Source organism: Pinus tabuliformis, chromosome 6, assembly GCF_031772625.1.
Source record: "Pinus tabuliformis cultivar Carrire ecotype Pingquan chromosome 6, CPIR1, whole genome shotgun sequence".
In the NCBI taxonomy this organism is placed as follows: Eukaryota; Viridiplantae; Streptophyta; class Pinopsida; order Pinales; family Pinaceae; genus Pinus; species Pinus tabuliformis.
This window is the reverse complement of record NC_142292.1, coordinates 1,031,794,489-1,031,811,356: the sequence shown is the minus strand read 5'-3', so window position 1 is coordinate 1,031,811,356 and position 16,868 is coordinate 1,031,794,489.

Genomic DNA, 16,868 nt, shown 5'->3' with positions numbered 1-16,868 from the left:
CTTATTTCCTAATTCTTTCATGTTGATTATTTGTTAAAGAATACTTCATTGCTCCTTGTCAGTAATCATCCATTTTCCCTCTTTAAATAGGTTGAAGAATTCTTAACTGCCCTTCACCCCATTTGAGCCCATTCCGTCTGTTTCAAGTCTTTATTTGTTCCCTGTTTAACTACCTTGCTCTGTGAAGCCATCCTCAGTTAAGAAACCAAATCAAAAAAGCCATCTTCTTTGACTCCATTAGCCCAATGGACTGAACTACTGGGTCTTACCTCTCTGCTATATTGAATCTCACGGCCCAAACTCAAACAAAACCCTTGAAATTCATAACTGGCCTAATACCTTTAAAAACAAAACTAAATCATAAAGATAGAGCCTTCTCTGGATACAGATTGGCTAGATTCTGTATCTAAAATATTGGTCTGTGGTTACCTCGGCCTCCTTTCCCTTTCTTACAACTTTTGGGAAAACCTAAGTGATAACAATCAGCTTTGGCACAATTATACAACTCACAAATAAATCATGAATGTAGGAAATTGAAAAATCGAGTTTTGGAGACCAACCATGTTATAAGTACCTACAGATCAACACCAAAGGATTTATCAAGCAAAATTTTAGGCTCTAAAGGTAAAATGCAAAATTTATTTCAAACAACAAGTTAAAAACACAACTCATGTATAATATGAATAATCGTATGTCTCCTTAACATGTCATCATTTGATTTGACTGCCAATTAATTATACCACATCTCCACCACATCTTCCATACTCGATACCAAACAGTCCATAATAATTTCATCATACCACATCTCCGCTACACTCTCCATACTTTGTACCTAAATGATCCCTAATAACTCCATCTGTTAATGGTCAAGACTGTGATGTGACCAACATATACACGTCTCTCCAAACCCCCACTGTCTACTTATTCCATGCAAACCCGTAGTTCATTTTCACCATACCCGCAGTCAGTCTATTTCATAAACCAGGAGAGTAGCTCTAAAGCTTAAAAAATTATGTGAAACAGAAGCCATGGGACTCATTGTCGGGGCAGATCCAGTAGGACCAAAATATATGGAGGGATTCCCACAACTCAAGGAGATGCTGCAGAAGGCTGGATGGCTCAATTTCATTGACAATTTTTATGGCTTCCACAAAGAGATCACAAAATCTTTTGCTAGATCCTTTGATGGTACATAAGTAGAAATTGGACACATTAAGTTTGCAATAACGGAATCCTACATAGCAGAGGCTACAGAACTTCCAAGACATGGTGAGAGATGGTTTAAAAACAAGGAATTCCATAGTGAATAATGGAAAGTAATCCTCAGGAACCCAGGTATGGATGTCTCTATGTTTAGAAAAGGAATTTCTATTTCAGCACTTCAAAATAAATGGAGAAGCATGCTTTTGATATTACAAAAATTCATTACCTATGAGGGGAGATTCGATTGCATGTATGTTTATCATATATGTTTATTGATGAACCTTCTAGAAAATGGAAACATCAACCTCCCTTTATTCCTACTAAACAGTTTAAGAAGGATGGATTCAAATGTATAGAAGAAAATAGAATTCATAGACACAACCATGTACCATCATGGGTTGGTAAAAATACTGGTTGATTTTCATTTGAAAAAAATAGGAGATACTTGTGAAAATTTTCTAATAAGAAACGATTTCGAAGAGGCACGAGAATCACCTGAAGAGGGTAATGTCGGAAGGAGTAGGAGGAAGAAAAATGGTATAACCATTCAAAGCAAACCTGAGTCCTCCACACAGAAAAATGATGAAGAGCTTGTCTCTGAAGAATTGACAGAGATCAGGGAGCAGATCGAGCAAAATGGGAAGATGAAAAAGAAAGCTGGTGGAATTACTGGAAACAAACCTGAATCTTCATTACAGCAAAATGATGAACAATCAATCTCTAAAAAATTGACAAAGGTTAGGACACAAATCAAGAGAAAAGAAAAGATAGGAAAGGAGAAAAAGGGTACAAAGGAGAAGAACATAAGCCCTCTACAACTTAGAAGGAGCTCTATAATCCGAGGTATGATAAAGAAGGTATCTTCAAAGGGAACATAGTTCATAAATCTAGAAGAAGAAACCCCAGTACCATATCTTGATAATGTTCCATTTACACACAGTTCTCAAAACTCTCCTGAACAATATTTCAAAGGTAACCCCAATAGAGGATCTCCAGCCATAGACCTAGTACAACAACAAATTTATTATTATATAGAATCACTGGAAAAGAAAAGTGCCTCAATGGATCCATAATTTTCAGCTAATTCAGAACTCTCTGTCAATCCACAAGAACCTCTAACTGACTCTCTCAAACAAGAAATCTATGAGTTAGAGATATTGAACAGAAACATCAAGAAAGAAAATAAAACCCCGAGGGAACAAAGTAAATTGGATAAAGTTATTCATGATAATACAATACTGCACCTAGGGCTATTGTACAAGAAGAATAGGAAATTGAAGAGGAAGAATAGAAGCTTGAACAGAATAGTCATCAACCTTAAATATAGGCTTCTTATGAAGAAACCTTGGATGGAAGTCACTTCAAAGAGGAGCAAAAGAAAAAAATTAGATGTACTAACAGAAATGTCTGAACAAATGCAATAGGAAAAAAGAATTCACATTTTTGACAAATTGCATGGGGACATGCATTGATTTTGAAGTGGGGGTACGTTGAATCTCAGAACTACCCTCTGCTTGACAACTTTTCTCACTTCTTTCCCTTGTTGTTTTCCAAAAGAATATAGATACCCATCAATGATAAATGATAGATTTTGTCTTAAGGAGGGCATTAAATGATTGACATGTTATATTTTTATGTTTTTTCTATTTCAATAAGGTTTTGAAAATTAGCTATAGAACATAGCCTATTCTGTAGCTAACTGCGTATTCTATAGCTATTTCCATGGTCTGGCAGGTTCCAGGTGTCAAATGAAGAAATCATCCACATGGGCATCTTTGGAATCGACTCCACATGAATCCTATCCTAGTCACTCAACCCAAATCGATAAGAGAGCCAGATCAAGACCACATTCAAAGGTGGAGTCAAACATATGAAACTTGAGACCAATAGGACTCTTTGTCTACTCTTCGTGGTTAATTAATAAATCCAATAGTTATGTTGCAGCATTAACTCGGATCTACCACTTGTGTTAATGGTTCTGTGGAAAGCATATTGATTGAATTCAAGTCACCTATAGCTGATCAAACATTTACGCAGTCCTGTTGTGATACATGTAGAACACCTGTAGCTAATTTTCCTGAAAGACAGTTATGAATATTTTCTTTTAAGTACCAGTTGTATAGAACCGAGGGGGGTTCGAAGTTTTTTATGTACTAAGTTTAGACATTTAGCTTTTTAATTTTGGAATTTTGTTCTTGTTTATAATATAAAGCTGTGTGTTAACCGATGATCATTTAAAAGAGCATTTTCAATTGATTAGTAGCTCAACCCAGTCAGTTGCAGAGGGCCCCTGCACTGAAGGAGGTTTCCTTTTTGTTTGTTTTTTTTGTTCAGTTTTAATTTCACCATTTGCTTTTAGCAGTGTTTCTAACTTAGGTTGATTTCTTATAGTTTGATTTCTTTAGTTATGATCAATAGCATAATGTTAGAATTCAATTGTTCAGTCTTTTTTTTCTAGTCCATTTCATAAAGGAAATGACTTTGTTTCTAAACAGAGTAAGTTTGAAAGTAATGAGGATGCATTGTTGACTAGTTTACTCACTGTTTTTGTTATTTATTTCCTAGTTCAGATTGTCAATGCATTGTATTGATGAATGTTTTTTATCACCATTTCATGTTGATACCCATCTTAAACTAAATGGTTAAACATTCACTTTACACAATAGTTGAAACCAATCAGTTACTTTCTTAATGTTTTTATTCATTTCTCTAGATCATGAAGTACAAAAAGTTGCTTTTATTCCATCTCAAGAAGGTTAGAGTAATTAGAAGTACTTTAATTAATTTCATTCTCTGTATTTATTTCAACATGCCTCACAACTTCACCTTTTAATTTTAAGAATTAGATTCATGACTTAGGATTAATGAAAAGATAGGACAAATGCTCTATTTTACCTTCTTCTATCTTATATTTTTACTAGTCTTAAGTTCTTGGTTCACCTTTAGGAAGTTCAAATTTAGTTAATCATAGTTCAGTTTGTACATCATTAGCAATCAAAGAACAAAAACCCCCAAAATAATATAAAAATACAAAACAATGAAGTAAGAAGGGTTAACTAAGAACACACAGTGCACTACACTTCATCAGCTTACGAACCTCGGTTGATAATTTATGCAAGCAATTTAGGACACTAAATTGACTAAACAACAACATTGACCATCTGAACCTGAAAACTAATCTTGGCAACAAGGTTGGAAAGGAACTTATTGGAGTCATCCATAATATCCCTATTATTTTCCTCAATATCCTCCATACCAAACTCCATGTTATCGTTACCATTCACCTCCACGACAACCACAACCCCATCCACATCCATCTCAAATATACACTCCCACTCAGCTACTTGTACCACCATTTCCAAACCCACATGTTGAAGTAGCTCAACTCACTTACAATGCTAAGGTACAACACTTCCAAACATCTCCTCTTGAGCTCAATGGTATTCACCATAGCTCAGGAAGAGTATTGCAAAAAAGAGATTCTCTTGATATCATTAGAGGACTACATCCAGAAGAAGAAGATTCAAAAGAGAAGATCCAAGAACCATGGGATACACTTAATGAAGAGCAGACATAAAAATCAGATATCGAGAGAACTCCCTCATGGTTACCATCAAATCCTCCATGTATTCAAGAGAACAATCAGCAAAAACAAGAAGATTTAAAGGTCATGGTAGAAGAAGACATGAAGAATGATCCAGATTAGCAAAAGGACCAAGGACATCACAACTATATTGAAATATGATTCCAGACAATCACTAAGTTGTAGCATCACTCTCTTCCTCAACTATGCTTGATCCTTTCAAAGTCAAATCCTTTGGTCTCTGAAATCTAGGTACATGTCAAAGCATACATTTCAACCCTCCACATCATTTTGTCTGTCATCTTGATGTGCACATGGCTCCATTGGAAGTATTCTTATACTTGAAAGTGATTTTGTTTTTCAAGTAGGGTAGGGTAGAAGAAGAAAAAGAAACAAAAACAAAATGAAAAATAAGAGAAAAAATAAAAATCTAAGGTGAAAACCTCCTTGGAGGCACCTCAGATTGGTTCATTGATTTGAAACCTCCATGAGGTAGTTAATGGGTTGAAAAAATAGAAAAAGAGAAAAAATAAGATCCTAGGTGAAAACCTCCTTTGAGGTGCCTAGGTATACCTACTAGTTGAAAACCTCATTCAGGCGATTAGTAGGCCTAGAAGAAAAAGAAAAATGAAAAATAAAAGAATCGTTGCTCCATGCATGCATGTACTCTCCAACATCTGCAAGAAATAAGAACAAGTTGGTACCAAAAGGAAAATTGGTCAAGCCTAGTCAAAAGAAGTCAAATTTTGACTTTCTCCTCCTTTTATCAAATACTCCAACAAGGCCAAGGCCATGTCAATCCATCACCCACATCTATTTTCATCATCCACCCATCATTCTCAAGCTTCTACCACTCATTTTCCTTGTTGTCCTAAAAAACTACAGGATGCTCTGTTTTACTACAAGATACAAAAATACATAGAGGAGAAATTTGTTTTTTCCATAACTTTAAAACCATGCATCCATTTCCCAATTTGTTTTAGGGGGAGATGCATATGGATGACGATAACATGCTCAAGCAAGTTCAACAAAATCCAATGCACGGTTTCCAAGAAATTGGCCTCCATCACCTTCAGCCAATTTTTCATTTTCTCAATATCCGTGAATTGATTTGAAAATTTGTCTCATAGGGAGATGCATATGGATGATGGTAACATGCCCAAGAAATTTCAACAAATTTCAGTGCACGGTTTCCAAGAAATTAGCCTCCATCACCTTCAGCCATTTTTAATTTATCTCGAGATCCATGCATCCATTGACCAAAATTTTTCTATGGGGAGGTGCACAATGATGATGGAAACATGATCAAAACTTTTCAACTCAATCTAGTCTACCATTTGGGAGATATGGACAAAACAAGTCACTGTCCTGTAAACTTACAAGATACAGAACAACACCTACATGATTGGCAGTGAGTAGTTTTAAAGGAGATCCAGAGGTCAAATAAGCTCCTCCAGATCTTAGTAGCAGCATTAGGATCATCACCATAACCATCCAATGCCTGCACATCAACATCAAGTCAACAGCAGCGTGCATGTCTCTCCAGCAACCATCAAGCAGGTACAGGTATGCAATATTCTTGACCTCTTCTCTTGAGCATATTATAGTTAGAAATTTGTTGTCAATGCATGAGAGATAAGGTTTTATAAGCTAATGATTGGTCAAAAGTCTTAGCCTCCTTCTGTTAGAGCCTATATTTGCCTCAGGCTGAAAAGACAAGGTTCTAGGTCCACATCAAACCATGCTCAACCTCGTAGCTAGCCCTACGAGGACAGGAGAGGGCTCTCTCCGGGTCAATCTCAGAGAAATATAATCAATGGGGCTGGAGATGACTGACATACCAACTAATTTTATGCAAGGTATGAAGCGCAAGGATTTGATTTGAGTTTTTAAGGGTTTTTGTTGGAAAAAAGGGACAGGCAAATTTTGTGTCTGGGGATGAGGCTTAGTTTTTGTAGAGTTCTAATTGGGGAAAGGAAGGCAATCATTTTGATGCTTTGAATTGAATGAATGGATGGATCAGACCGGTAAGAAGCTAAGGAGGGAAATATGGTCTCAAGAGTCCTCCTCAAATAGATGAAAGCATGTAGAATTAAACAAAATTTCAAGGCAGAGCATAGCAGTCCAATGAATTCTACCTTAATCACTCATTTGTTTAATTGCAGAAGAAAATAGAAGGGAAAATGATACTCATAAACATCAGTGAACTTACAAATATATAGAGAAGAACACCATCAAAACATATAGCCACATGGATCCCAACAAGTGCTGCATAACCCTGGTCTTTCCTTTTCCAAAATTGCAGAAAATGAAATGTACAATAGAGTGCCAAGCAATCCCAAGTATCCAACCCTGAAAATGACTTACAAATTACATAATGTAGACAAGCCAAACCTATTCCCTTGCCTCTAGGTGTCGAGCTCATCATTCTAGGAGTTGTTTGAACTAATTATGAACAAGGAACTGAAATCTAGGTAGTCAAACAACTTAACCATATATGCTAGGAAACTGATTCATTCATTTAATTTTCACCTTTTAGTGAATGAATCCTCTAGAACAAGTAAAAATGTGCCAAAATTACATCATAGTTATCAAATTACATCATTAAAGGTCAAGACTAACATCAAAAATAAAAACTGGTCAAAATTGGGCGAATTTCTGAGCTGTACAATGAAAAACAAGCCAAAATTCTGTATGCGCCACACCCAAAACCTGTATTCGTAGTACAAATTTGGAGCTATTTTTGAGGCATTTCTTGAATTCCAAATTGAGCCCAAGTGTGCTTGCTGGAAAGCCCTACCTGTCTACTTTCCAACCCAAGTGGAATTTCTGAATTTGGATGTCATTTGCCCCTCCAAAACTTCAACCTCCCAAGACTACTTCTTGTGTGTCAAAATAGGGGCAGTGAGGTCATTTTTAGGGTGTTTTTGACCCTTTATGCAGCCTAGAACTTGATGAAATCCTTAGGTAATCCATGAGAATGCATAAAATTTCATAAAAAATCTAGAAATGTAAGGTTTTCCTCCTGGAGATCTCCCAATTATAAGCGTGCACCAAGTGGCGCTACGCGTTGGGCAGAAAAACCTGTTTAAAGCCAAAAAATTCAAAATTGACAAAATTTTCTCCAAATTCCTTGAAATTTGGGCTGCACCTTCTCTATCAAGTTTCATGTTGGGCTAAAGAGGCTTCGGTCAAGATCTGAAGATGATCATGCTCCTTTTGCCTCTTTTTCTTCTTTTTCACCTTCTTCAATTTTGGCTTTAGAATCCTTATTCGTGCCTTGGAACTCATATTTTGTGCCCTTGTTATAGACATTTTTGTGCCTTACAGCATGAAGCATGAAATGTCCATAATCTAAGGGATCCAAATTCCCTAAACATGTTGTTCCTACCCCTAGAGGAACAAGGTCAGCAAACCACAGCACTGAATAACAGTTCTCCACCTGAAAACACTCAAAAACAAGCTAATTCTGGATCATGTCAACTGCTCCACTGAGCATCTGCGCTGAATGTCAACTGCTCCACTGTCTACCTGCGCTGAATGTCAACTGCAAAGAAGGCTACCTGCGCTGGGCGAGTTGGGACATGTGGCACAGTCATTCCTCAAGGTGTCAATGCCCAGGAAGCTTCCAAAATGACACTTGGATCAGGGAATTCGACTGGTGATGAGTAAGAGGGTCTAGATCTCCAAGTGGAAGCAAGAACCTCCAAGTGGACTCAAGAACTGAAGAATAACTGAAGTGGGAGAGGACACTAGTCAGCTTCATGCCAGCTTCAAGCTGACTCATCCTTTCTCCAAAAATCCTATATATAGATCTCTCTCATGAGGTCTATGGAGGCTGGAATCTTGTGAATGTAAGGAAGTGCTGTTGGTTTGAGTTTAAAACTATTGGGTGATTTGCTTTGAAGGAGGTGAAGAGGAGATTTCTTTCTGCTGGGAGGTGATGCTGGATTGGGCCTCTTATGGTTGTATCACTTCCTGAACTTTACTTCTTCCATTAATAAAGCATTTGAGGTTCTTCTATATGCATGTGTCTCAATGGTGTATTGTTATACTTGTGTATTTGATTTATTCTAATCCTTGAATCAATTATGAATGTATGCTTCTTGTAGTTTCCCTCTCTTGCCATTTTGCAGGATCTTGGTGTAGCTGGGCCAGTGAAAGAGCAAGGAGCTGGGAGCAAGCAGCAAGGAGAGAAGATTGGATCAATCATTAGCGAAAGACATCGGTTAGTGGATCTCTTTCTCCCCTATTTTACTTTCATAAAGAAGAAATCTTAGATAGCTTTGCTTCGATTGTTGCTGAGGTACTATCACCCTTAGAGTGGGATAGGGTCATTCCGTATTGGATACTTTTCCCAACAACAAATTGGCGACTCCGCTAGGGATCGTATCTTGTTGGTTGTTTGTGTTTTTGCTATTCATTTCCTAAACAAAGGGAGTACCGAATCGAACTGCATTTGAATCTTTCAAATGCAAAGTAGAGGGCAGCTACTCTAGCTCAGTTTCTGGGCAAGTTTATGATTTGAAGAGCTGATCCACAAGGACTCTGAATAGCTCTTAGTGATAGCTTTTCATCCTCCTAATTACCCTTTAGTGTGTACTTGATTGATAGCTTCTGATTTGGCCAAAAACTGTGAATTTTTGAGCAATCTGTGACCCGGAAACTGAGAAAAACGAAAGTTTATCTCTTCATTGCAGGCACTGTGAAGGCAGTCTGCATTTCATCGCAGGTCCCGAAGGGGCTACCTACGCTGAAGGTCAAACTGCCAGTGTTCTACCTGCACTGAACCAGTTTTGCCTAGTGCTACTGGGGTTCCCTCCTGTTTATTTCCCTGTTTTCATACTTGTTTTTGCAGCCTGTTATCAGTCAATGTACCTATCTGAAACCAACTTTCCTTGCCACTATTCCGCCTCGGTTGTATAAAGAAACTGTATTTGTTCTTTGTGTATTTCTTATATCATTTGCAGTTTCCCATAACGAAAGTGAACTAGTCTTGCTGTGGCCTCTTAGATCTAGACCTGTGATAAGTGTCGTTTTGATCTTAAGAGTTAGTTTGTTTGCTATTCATAGCTGATTGAGCTTTTTCTTTCGTCATATGGTTTGAATTTATATATTTCTAGTGTCGAAACAAGTAAATCTTAAGGTGTCTTTTGATTTTGGACAAAGCTTGTTTGCTTTCACTTGAAATTGAATTCAAAATTATACAACGGCTTTCTTTTTGTATTGCACCAACATTAAGAAAGAGAAAAGAAATACCTGCATTGTGCATGTGCATTTTGACAGCTTGTATGTTGATTTAGGGAAAAGTGCATTAGTGTGTGCTCTATGATCTGTGTGAAAAGATGATGTCTTTCTTTTTCCTCAGTAGTTAAGATTTTCAAAGTTGAAAGATTGAAAAGCTTGCTTATCATCTTAGGATGCATTTAGGAAGTTGTATTATACATCTCGTGGTGATCCATAAAGGCAAACTGCTAAACAAGATCAACCTTAAAATAAATTGAATTTACATAACAACGCATTGAAACATAACGCAAACACATAGAGGTCTAAGCTAGAGACGTGTTTCGGCGTCGTTAAACGTGATATCTTAGCGTTGAGTGGTTGGGTGATTCCTCCACGGTGAAGCGATAAGTATCAATACGGACTTGTGCTCCCACGTACCGTCGCGTATATATTGGGAGACCCCTATAGGAAAAAAGCCTTTATCCATAGGAAGCCGTGTCGGCCGCCCTACTGATCGCAATGCAGTGAACACAACATTCACGAAGATCGACCACTCGTACCGTAAAACGTATTCTGTGGTTTTGCGAAAGGTTTGGCACACCCTATGCCTAGATCTCCAAAGCAGTTTCTCTTGGCCTTTTTCAAACTCTATAACTGAAAAAGTCCATCCGAGCATTTGTCACTTCGGGCTCGTTAAAACATTGAAGGAGACTAGAGTCATCTTTAGCTTTTTCTCGACTCTTAAAAAGTGAAAAAGCAAGTTGTGTCTAAAGCGTCGTTATAAAATTTATTTTAAACGGAACATAATCACCTCCTATTCCCGCGTTGATCTGTAGGTTGAGAACATGGAACGCCCCAACCAAGGAATTCCACATGATGGAAATCCTAGTCCTTTCTCCTCTTGGGGAGAAGTTGGTGCGCCCCACATGGCCACATTGTCGCTTCCAGGACTGACAATTGGCCTGCCAATTTGGCTATTCTCAACCAATGTAGTTCAGAACACCATGGTTCCTGAACAGTCGAGTCAACAGTTAGACGAGTCTAGAGCTGCCCACCAGCCTTCTACTTCCTATAACTCTTCCTCCAATCCTTCATCTTCGCAAGGTAGAGCCGGCAAAAGCCAAGCTCCCATGGAGAAGAAGGAGAAGAAGAAGAGAGAGAAGAAGAAGAAGGAGCCTAAGGCGACTGGGGGCAAGCAAAAGACATTTGACAAAAATCCACACACAGCACAGACCGGGCCTAAATCGCCATGTGTCATATGTAGAGGAGACCACTTCCATAGAGATTGTCCCTGTATTCCCTGGATACTAAGGGACTGGTCCCCTCGTTTGCACAATTCGGGAGCATCAACCTCTGATAGCCATGCTGATTGCTTACCATCAACCAGCGAAAGTGAAGGTTCAAGACAAAGAGGGGGAGCTAGATCCCCCTGCAGACTGTGTGAAGGCGATCACGCCATCCACCGTTGTCCCTTCTTAGACGAAGCGAAGAGAGTTTTGGAAGATCGTCCGGTTTCACCATTGATACTTCCTCCTGGATACAAAAAACTCGTGCCAAGTCCTTCGTTGGTTGAGAATACAGCTGGCCCGCTCAAGTGGTCAGCTGAAGTGTCAGTCATTGAAAATGAACCTACTGAATCCAGACCGGACAAAAGTCCAAAGGTCGAAACGGCAGTTGACCCGGTTCTTCCTTCAGAAGTTCTATCTTCAAATGACACCGTCACTGAAGATTCATCTTCAAATGACACCCTCACTGAAGAGAATAAGGATGACACCATCCAGATTCTTTTCATCAACACAGACTCTGATGAGCATCAGGGCAATGCGCCCATTCCTTTATTGCAGGAAGGAACATCGTCAGGGTCATATCCGGCCGTGTATTCGGTCCCACCACCAAGCAACCTGGTTGTATCCTTTGATTGGAATCAACTAGGCAGACCCCGGTTGCCAGCCAGTATACCATTCAGAATCATCGTCCAAATATACAGAATGGTAATGGCTGGCACTATCATTGATGAAGGGGCATCTGTGAGTATCCTTTCCTCTATTGCTTGGAAAGCACTGGGTTCCCCGGCGCTTTTGCCTGAGATAAGAAATCTCTCGGGTTTCGATAAAGGAACCAGTCGACCATTAGGGATCCTCCCCAATGTGCCTGTTACATTGAAAGGGAAGACCGTTCAAATGAACGTGATGGTCGTTCAAGGACCCTTGGATTATAACCTACTCCTTGGACGAGACTATATATATTGCATGGGAGCAATAGTCTCCTCACTCTTTAGAGTAATGTGTTTTCCACACGAAGGAAGAATGGTCAAGCTCGTAGACCAACTTTCATTTCCGGGATCACGCATCGCAAATAGTCACATACCAACCCTGAATGGTCTATTTAATCAAGAAATGTCTCCACCCCCAGTCCTCCTTCCCGATGAGTGCGAGTGATTCGGAAAGATGGGACTGGAACCCAGGGGGCATGCATCCTGGTCTGCTTAGGGCAGAGAGAACCTTGGGTATAAGGTAGAATTTCCGCGAGAGAGTATGACTAGTCCGTACCCCGTCCGTGGATGGAAGAGGGGTTGTTCTGGAATAGGATTCTTTTGTCAAGGTTACGTGTTTGACAACAGTCATTCACCCTTGTCTATTTCGGTAGACAGTGCCGAGGAAATGTTTTGTTTGAAAGATTAACGAAACAATCTTTGGGCAACCAAAAGAGGCAAGCCTCCCTCAATAACACCAATGTTTTGTCTTTGAGTAGTGTTCTTCTCTTGTCGCAAGTAGCTGCTCTCTTGTCGCAAGTAGCTGTTCTCTTGCGATCTTGCAAAAGATCTGTTAAAAGTTGGGCTGACGAGAAGACAAGTATCGCGTAAGACCCGTTAAAAATAACGAGAAGACAAGTATCGTTAACATTAGACTGGCAAGACGACAAGTAGTTGTGAACACCCAAAGAAAAGCAGAGGTGGGGGAGAGGAGGGGCAGCCTTGAAATTGTATTTTATACCTGGGGGCATGCAAACCTTTTGGAGTGCAAGCAAAGAGCGGTTATTTATCTATTTTTTGGATTAGTCGTTTCCTAACTTGCATAAAGAAAGGATATGGAGTAAAGCTTAGTGAAGATGAAACTCCTTAAAAAATAGAGATCTCACAGGAGACATTTCTTATCTTATGACTGGTATATCGAGCAGTTTTAGCATAAAGTTCATGCTCGTTAAAAAATAAACGCAAGATCCGAGCAGTTTTAACGCGGTCTTCATGCTCGTTAAAAAATAAATAAAAGAAGTGAGCAATGTTTCCCCCAGAGTTTAAGCTCATTTTTAAATAAAAAATGAACCTATCCCGGTAAATAACCTCTGTGATCGTAAATTTATCAGCCATAAAAAGCCTTGGTCGTGTTTGCACCTGCCACCTCCACCGTCATTTGGCCGATCGTTCACCTCCATATGATTGTTTACCCATTTTGAGGAACAGCTGTGAAGAGTGATTTCACCTAGCCATCCTTGTGACACTGCCGTGATTGGAAAATTCCAACCTGTACCTGGAATCAGTTGCTATCCCTGTTTATCACTCGTTCCTCAAAAGACGAGTCTTCTTTGAGCTCTTTTCAACTGACTCGTAAAATATGAAAATATTTCCGAGTTTTGGCCTTCCAGCTCGTTAAAGTGACCGGAAGAGCTATCCCTCCTCTAGATTTTAATCTTTTTGGACCTGAGGGATTATTGCACAAAAAGGTCGAGCGCTTGTTTTATTCGTCTCGTTAAAGTTATCGAAAACTCATCCCTTCTGTATTGTTTTATACTTTTTCGGACTTAAGGGATTAGATGACGAAAAAGGAATTTTGGAGTTAACTTTCTGTACCTTTTCAGACTCTCTAAAAATGAAAAGGACCGAGTTTTCCTTGTCGTTAGACTTGTTAAAATGATTAAATAGCGACAAACTTGTCTTTAGACGAGAACGAGTTTCCCTATCGCTAGGCTCATTAAAACATAGCGATGGGCTTGCCCGAAGGGCAGGTTATAGAACAAGCATATGTTATCCTCCTCAAGCTTGAAAAAAATAAAGAGGTACTGGTCAGAAATGACTGGGGAAAAATTGGGAGAACCTCAAAGCTTTAATGGTAGCAATTCGCTCTTGAACATGACACTTTTCCTCTGTATCACATCGGGTTGGGTTGTTTCATTCACCGGTCTCATCACCATGGTCTCGCCAAACCATCCGTATTTGGGGTAATGCTACCGATCCATCACATCAGTGTCGTTATATGTTCAAGAGATGTTGTTCAGAAAGAGTCAACCGTGTCCCATCCACTGCCATACATTATCCTTCATCCACCCATGATCGCCACCCTGAATCATATGTCACAGATTGTTTTCACCTCCACTAAAATCATTAGCTCCGTTCCGTGTCACTGATGTGGGATTCATTAAGGCCCTCCTTTGATGGATCGCTTCTTGTCGACTTCAGCTCATTATCCAAGAAGTTGATCTAGGAACAACCCCCTCAGTACTTTGAAGCTTGCATGCCTCAATGGCAAGTTTCTCACTTCCGGCGACAGGTATACATCAATGACCTTCGACCAGAAGATTTTGCGTGGTGTTCGATGCCAAGTCCTTTATTCACACCACATGAATTGTACTGCAGTACCTTGAGGGTCATTATCATTATCGGTCATTCCTCTCGCGCTTGTTAACGGTTTACATCATTGACCGGTAATCAAGCGATGTCTTTCCATGTTCGACTTCAGCGCAATTCTCACATGGATCGACTTGTACTTAGAGTGAAGATCGAACGAGTTTGAAGACCCCGGATCTAGTTTCATCCATCCGGGTTGCGATATATATTCAGGAAATATAAAGACATTTGACATGTACATCATTACAGCAGATGATCATCCTACTCAAAGGATGATAATTTCAGCCGAGAATTATCAGTCTACCATCAGACGATCGTTTGTTCTATGTACCAAAATGAATTTATAAAGCTGAGCATGGGAATGCCCGCCTCAGCTAGATCATGAAAGCAGAATGAAAAATAATGTATTGTATTGTATTTTATTACAGGTCACCTCTCAGCGATTGAATGAACTTCGGATCCTCCTGATAAAGCATTTCACCCGATAAACGGCCTCATACTTTAGGGGGCAACTTTTATAGACATTTTTGTGCCTTACAGCATGAAGCAGGAAATGTCCATAATCTAAGGGATCCAAAGTCCCTAAACATGTTTTTCCTACCCCTAGAGGAACAAGGTCAGCAAACCACAGCACTGAATAGCAGTTCTCCACCTGAAAACACTCAAAAACAAGCTAATTTTGGATCATGTCAACTGCTCCACTGAGCATCTGCGCTGAATGTCAACTGCTCCACTGTCTACCTGCGCTGAATGTCAACTGCAAAGAAGGCTACCTACGCTGGGCGAGTTGGGACATGTGGCACAGTCATTCCTCAAGGTGTCAATGCCCAGGAAGCTTCCAAAATGACACTTGGATCAGGGAATTCGACTGGTGATGAGTAAGAGGGTCTAGATCTCCAAGTGGAAGCAAAACCTCCAAGTGGACTCAAGAACTGAAGAATAACTGAAGTGGGAGAGGACACTAGTCAGCTTCATGCCAGCTTCAAGCTGACTCATCCTTTCTCCAAAAATCCTATATATAGATCTCTCTCATGAGGTCTAGGGAGGCTGGAATCTTGTGAATGTAAGGAAGTGCTGTTGGTTTGAGTTTAGAACTATTGGGTGATTTGCTTTGAAGGAGGTGAAGAGGAGATTTCTTTCTGCTGGGAGGTGATGCTAGATTGGGCCTCTTATGGTTGTATCACTTCCTGAACTTTACTTCTTCCATTAATAAAGCATTTGAGGTTCTTCTATATGCATGTGTCTCAATGGTGTATTGTTATACTTGTGTATTTGATTTATTCTAATCCTTGAATCAATTATGAATGTATGCTTCTTGTAGTTTCCCTCTCTTGCCATTTTGCAGGATCTTGGTGTAGCTGGGCCAGTGAAAGAGCAAGGAGCTGGGAGCAAGCAGCAAGGAGAGAAGATTGGATCAATCATTAGCGAAAGACATCAGTTAGTGGATCTCTTTCTCCCCTATTTTACTTTCATAAAGAAGAAATCTTAGATAGCTTTGCTTCGATTGTTGCTGAGGTACTATCACCCTTAGAGTGGGATAGGGTCATTCCGTATTGGATACTTTTCCCAAAAACAGCCCTGTAATGGAAAACCATGTGTCTCAATAATGCTTTATCCCTATCAGCCTTTTCTATTAGTCTCTCCAAGTGGATGTTGATTCTTTCGAGCCAAGACTCCTGATCATCATTAATCTCTTGCTCCAATGAAGTGAGCTCAATCCTCCTCCTTTGTGCAGCTTGGCGATTCTCCCAGATGTTTTGTAACTCCATGATTGCTTGCTGATATTCAAGCTGTTTGTTCCTCTACTCCAAGTATTTCATAGTCCACTTCGACCTCTCCAAGTCAAGGGATAAGGCTTTGATCTCTATTTGCTGCTCCTGGATGATCTCTCTAAGATGTGCACTTTGTGGGCCCATGTCTGTATCGTCATCCTGAATAAGAATAAAGTCCTGCTCACCTGAAGGCCCCTCGTCTTGCATTGGCATCTTGCCTCTATCCTGTACCTGTGTTATGATGTCGAAAGTGAGGCCCCTTCCACACCGGATGGAGATAACACTCGCTTTGCTGCTGCAAACAATCCTCTCATGCCTCTCTGATAGGTGACATATGCTGGAACACTAGTAGTCTCTGCCTCCTGACCTCCATGCTGATATGAAGGTTCACTGGTATGATGGAAAACCTCCTGATGAACTACTGAAGCTATGAAATACTCATGGGAAATGAAATCTTCCCATG